This window comes from Tupaia chinensis, unplaced genomic scaffold, assembly GCF_000334495.1.
Source record: "Tupaia chinensis unplaced genomic scaffold, TupChi_1.0 Scaffold000350_1, whole genome shotgun sequence".
Lineage (NCBI taxonomy): Eukaryota > Metazoa > Chordata > Mammalia > Scandentia > Tupaiidae > Tupaia > Tupaia belangeri.
Window position 1 is genome coordinate 6,939,719 of NW_006159844.1, and position 6,000 is coordinate 6,945,718.

A 6,000-nucleotide genomic window follows, 5' to 3' on the forward strand; every position below is an offset into this window, starting at 1 on the left:
TCTCTTCCTGTATCATTTGCTGACTAGGAATTCCAGGAAGCACAGAGCCATTAAGGTTGAATAACCATGCCCTGACCAATGTCCTCGATCTCCTGAGTTGGTTTTCATCATGGTTTAGAATAAAAAGCATAAAGTTTTCTTAACTGATTGGAGATAAAGGGATGAAAATGGGATGTACAGACAGAAAAACTGGGAAAATACTCATGATAGCAACCTGCTGTTTTTGTCTCAGGTGCTCACCCAAATAGGAAACTCTTTTTTTCACTTCTTTCCTTCTGATGTAAGATGACATTTTATAGCACGTAGTGTGGTGGTTAAGGCATTGGATTCCTACATGGTTGACCAAAGTTCAAGTCCCAGATTCGGCAGCTTGAAAATCATGCTGGGTGTCTGTGTGTGTGCCCAGAATTTTGAGAGGAGAATTGGAGAAGGGACTGCAACGTGGCTATCCTCCGCGAGGGGGGGAGGGGGGAGTGTTCACTTTCTCTTTCTCTCTCTCTTCCCTCACAGGGAAGTATACATGCTCTATGGAAAAAACCTAGAAACAAACAAAAACTTAAAAGTCTATTTTTCAGTCTTGCTAATCTAAAAACACCTTGATGCAAATAAGCCAGAAGGCAATGTAATCTATTTTCTTTAAAAACAAGCTTCTAAGGTATTTTATAAACATAAGCCATTTTCTGCAAATAAATTAATTTTGGGGTTTTTAAGTCCAGTAAATATTCTAATTTTTTTCCCTTAATAGTATTTTAGTTTTTATTATTCAAAAGTTAAAAAGTCCAACAATAAACAGAATCTCTTTTAAGCAGCCCTATAATTAAAATCAATTTTCTCTGGAATAGGAGTAAAGACATATGTGTAATAAAGAGATTTAAAAAATAAGCATATGTGAAATAATCATTTAAAAATTGAGAAAAATAGGCAAAACAAGCTTTGAAAATTTAAATTATGAGATGGATACCACCTATTTTAAGGGTAAATAATCTATTTTCAAGTTAAATTTGATGTTCAGATGAAAGAATGAGAGATACTCAAATAGAAACGGTGTTGTTTGCAGTCTGGAACTTTTCTTGTTCCATTATTACCTTAATGTGACTTTATTTCCCTATTTTTATAGCATTTCTATTCTGAGTTAATGGAAACACTGACAAGTGTCCCTTACTTATGTGTCTCTCTTAAGGTTTTCTTTTTTCTTTTTTTTTTTTGTTTTAGAGAGCATGGATCTGATGTCATTTTAAATGTACAGCTTTTTATCACTCGAGGGAAAAGCAGAGCCATGTTATATTTAGTACTTTCATTTCTTCTGATTAAATATGAATTACTATGAAATTTTTCTCATCATCTAACACGCCATAATACGCCAACAGCTTTTTAATACACTATATAAGCACAAACTTCTGCTCTAAGAGTTTAATTTGCCCCTCTAATCCAATCACATCAACCTTATTTCTCTTATCAGAGATTCCCATTTTGAATTAAATGAGCTCATTAGTTTTAATCAAAAGCAGAGAGATCAAAACTTAAACGTAAATGCTTTAGATCAGAACTGTCAGTCAGCCGTGCAGTTCTATTTTACTAAAACACAAGATCAGAGACCCTTAGAACCAATTTTTTCTCGTAAGGGATGCCGAGAGCTTGAAGATGCTATATCCTTTTTTTTCCTTTCCTCCCAAGGACAGATTATACATTTAAGGTTAGACTTAATTTATAGCAGTTTTTCATCCTGGTGGAAATGGAAAAGTATGCCAATCTACTGTTGTCCCTTTCACATTTATTGGCACTGGTCCTCAGAGACTTGAACTAACGTGAAATCATCAGAATCCACACCACAAACTCAGCCTTAAAAATTCAGCTCTGTTCAGCAAGATCGTGTTTGCAATAGCCAAGGAAAAATGAAACTTCCCAGAGAAGTGAAAAATGTTTCAAGACTAAGGTCCTGCATGCCCTAATCCAGAAAAGAAGTAACCACCTGCATAAGAAACTGCGGAAGGGTGGCTAATTTAGAGATCATGAGGAATTCTTACTGTTTCAATGTGTGGAACTACATAGTAAGATGCTTAGAATGTATACTAGACACCATGTGAGTATAGCACCCCACCACATGTTACAGCAGTATCTCCCTAATCGTACAGGGCAGCGTTAATTACATGCAGGACTGCTGATGGGAGGAAACACTCAAGTCAGGCTGTGTGCCCCTGACCCTGAGATTTCAAATCTAAACTGGTCCTCAGGCTTGATTTCAGTAGGACAAGGGTGTGGAGAGTTAGGAGGAGACGGGCAACCTAGATTTCTGATGATCGTTGCTACTTTTAATTATAGATGACCGTAGGACAAGGGTGTGGAGAGTTAGGAGGAGATGGGCAACCTAGATTTCTGCTGATCATTGCTACTTTTAATTATAGATGACTGCTTAGTTCTGAGGACAGGGAAGAAGTTACCTGCCATGCTGTCCCTTTCCAAGGGACATGTAATAAGTTCATTCACAGCATACACATTGTGGCCATGTTTCCCAAAGTGCTGGCAAACACACGCAGATTTTCCCAGCTGTGGCAATGGTGTCCCTTGTCCGAAAGGATATATTATCTGCATGTGACAGACAACAGCAGCCGCTTTAGAAGCTTTCTAACTGTCTCAGGTGAGAGACATGGTTTTGTTGAAGGTTCTGTTGAGGGAGAGCCAAAGCAGCATGGCTGTGGTGGTGTGCACCACTTCAGAGGCAATGAATAAAAAAGGGGCATGTGTGAGTCTGTGTGTGTGTGTCTGTGTGTGTGCGTGTGCTGGGTGTGTTTGGAAGGTGGTGAAGAAAGGAGGGAGTAGTGAGTCTCCTTAGGACCAGTGCTCTATAAAGACCCTGGAACCAGTTTATATCTAAGAAGGATTTGTGTTTTCTACAACGCATATGAGATATTTTCCTGTCATCTTTTTTTCAGGCAGGTCAACTGCATGCTCTGATAAGAGCATAGGATCTCTTAACTTGGTGTTACAGTCAGTAGCACACTGCACTGCAGTGCTGGAACCCACATGGCTGACTATGGGTTCTGATATCTGACTCAGTTGGCCTAAAACACATGTGAGCCTGTGTCCCAGATCCTGATGAGCTAGTGGGCTGACCAGACCCTATTGAGATTGTTTCTTTATTTCTTCTGAACATATGTGCACTCTTTCACAAATAAATTATGCAAACCACCACAATACAAAAGAAATTTGGGATCCAGAGAAACTGTCCACTCCCTGAGGCACAGGAGAAATCTATAGGTAAAGCTGAATTCAGTGGCCAAAACACAGTTTTGCCCAATAAATTATAGACTAGGAGCTGAAAGAGAAAAACAAGATTACACAACTAAAACCTAAATAAAGAAATACATTATCAGATTAAGTTTCCACACAGCAAAACACACAGTAATTAGTGTGAACAGACAACCCTTGGAATGGGAGAATATTTTTGTAAACTAAGCCTCAGATAAAGGACTGATAACTAGAATAAACAGGGAACTCAAGAGGCTTACCTGAAGAAAAACAAACAAACAAAAGAGGTCAACCCAATTAAAAGATGAAAAAATGAACTGAACATACAACTCTCTAAGGAAGACATATGAACAGCCAGAAAACATATGAGAAAATGCTCAGCATCCCTCATTATAAGGGAGATGCAGATCAAAACCACAATGAGACCAGTCAGAATGACAAAGATGAAAAAAATCTAAAAATGATAAGTGCTGGTGAGGTTGTGATGAAAGGTGAAACTTTCCTACCCTGTTGGTGGGAATGTAAATTGATCCAGCCACTATGGAGAACAATATTCAGGTTCCTCAAAGACCTACAAATAGAACTACCATATGATCCAGCATCCCCACTCCTGGGTATCTACCCAAAGGATAGGAGAATGCTCAGTCAGAAAAGCGCTTGCACATCTAAGTTTATTGTGGCATTATTCACAATTCCTAAGACATGAAACCAAACCAAATGTCCACAAACAGATGAATGGATTGGAAAAGTGTGGCACATATACACTATGGAATACTACTCAGCCATAAAAACAACAAGATCTTGGTATTTGATAGAGTGGACAAATATGGAAGATTTACTGCTGAGTGACACAAACCAGGCTATGAAAGAGAGACACTGTATGTCTCCACATAACATATATCGACTATCTGCACTCTATGGTGGAAACTAAAAGACTAGAGGATATAGAAGCATGGAAAATGGTTAGGGACACTGAAGATAGTGTAGGGAGAGGGTGGGAGAAGGGGACGAGTACAAGGAAAGAAACTAAGGCAGAAAACAGAGACAAGACATTTATGAGACGCAGAAATGGATTATTATCTGTTGATGATAACATGTATAGTATCCTGAACTACAGACTGGCATTAAAGTGTATTCATATTGAGTAAATTCACTTTACAAGCTAAGCAATGTATACTGATTGAATGTATAAATGTATAAAATAAATGAAAATTTAAAAATTAAAAAAATATTGTCTTTGCCAAAATGCAAGGGTCTTAACTTTTTAATAAAACTAAATTTTCTCAGCTACTGAAATGGCAGTTTTTGCATATTTTGTAAAATTTTAGAACTTACAGCAAAATTTGTCATTTTTATGTTGGCAAATGCCACCATAATGTGGAATCATCAGTGTTACTTCACATGTGTTCTGATTCCCTAACTGATGTTGAAGTTGCTGCTTTCCTTATCTTTTTACTAGGGCAGGAGGTGGTATGGAAAGTGAAAGGAGGAGAGGGGGCTGAAAACCATCTGGTTCTCATTAGGCCAAAAATAGGGTCAGCTCCGCTCCGAACATTTTTAGTATTTTCCCTAAGGTCTCTGCAAATGTACAAAGGGGCTTCAAAAGGTTCATATAAATTGTGCATTATGAAAAAAATTGCATAGATTTCAGTTTTCTGGCACCAAAATAGACTTGTACTTTAATTTCATTGTTTCCCTTTTTTTTTTTTTTTTTTTTTTTTTTTTTTTAATTTTAGGTTGTCGCCATAGGGCATGTGCTTGCCAGAGAGATAGAGACACAATGAGAGGGAAAGTAAGAAATCACTCCCCAGGAGGGATGGTCATGCCACAATCTCTTCTCTTCCTGGAATTTTGGACATGCACACACACATGCCTAGCATGATTTTTCAAGCTGCTGGATCTGGGACTCAAACCACAGCTGGCCATGCAGGTGTCTTGTGCCTAACCTCCATTGCCACCTGTTGACCCTTACATACTTATTTTAACCTGGATTTAGTCTTTTTTTCTATATATTGAGGGTAGCAGGCTGAGGTTTGTCTAACTTGGATCTCCTATTGTATCTAGCATGGTTTCTTGTGTGTGTATGCATGTATGTGTTTGTGTGTGTGTGTGCACACATCATTCTTCTGAGAATATCATTATATATCCATATAGATACATATACAGATACACAGACTCAATAATTAATATTCATTAAATACTGACTTTAAAAAGATTTTCCCAACAGGAGGCTAAGCATGGCAACAATAAATCTTTTTTTATAGCAATTGTCCCAGAGGATTTTGTTTAACCAGGATGATATATGTAGTAGTTTGTTTAAGAGAGATTTTTGCTATAGAGCATGTGAGCTCGACAGAGAAATCACCTCCTGGGAGGATGACCATGCCACAATACCTTCTCTATTCTCCTCTTGGGATTTTGGGCATGCACACACATGTGTCTGGTGTGAGTTTCAAGCTGCTGGGTCCGGGACTCGAACCATGGTCAACCACGTGGGAGTTCAGTGATGTAACCATTATGCTATCTCCTGGTCCCATGTGATAGTTTTAAAATGTCATAGATTCTTCAAAACTCCTCCTTTCAGAAAGTAGAACTACTTCTTCTCCTCTGAAGTGTGGGCTAAACTCGATGATGTGCTTCTAATAAAAAGTGCAGGGTGGAACTGGCAGTGAATGATGAGTACAGCAGCTCCCTCCTTGCTTTTCTTGGGCCATTCACTCTGATGGAAGCCAGCTGCCGTGTTAGGATGACACT

General features: G+C 38.4%; 1 protein-coding gene across 1 annotated transcript in view; it reads right to left on the minus strand.

Moving 5' to 3' along the window:
- The window catches only part of NPAS3 (neuronal PAS domain protein 3), a gene marked incomplete at its 5' end in the record, with an annotated part of 831,631 nt that overhangs the window by 75,898 nt on the left and 749,733 nt on the right, over positions 1-6,000 (minus strand). The gene's annotated exons all lie outside the window — the stretch shown is intronic.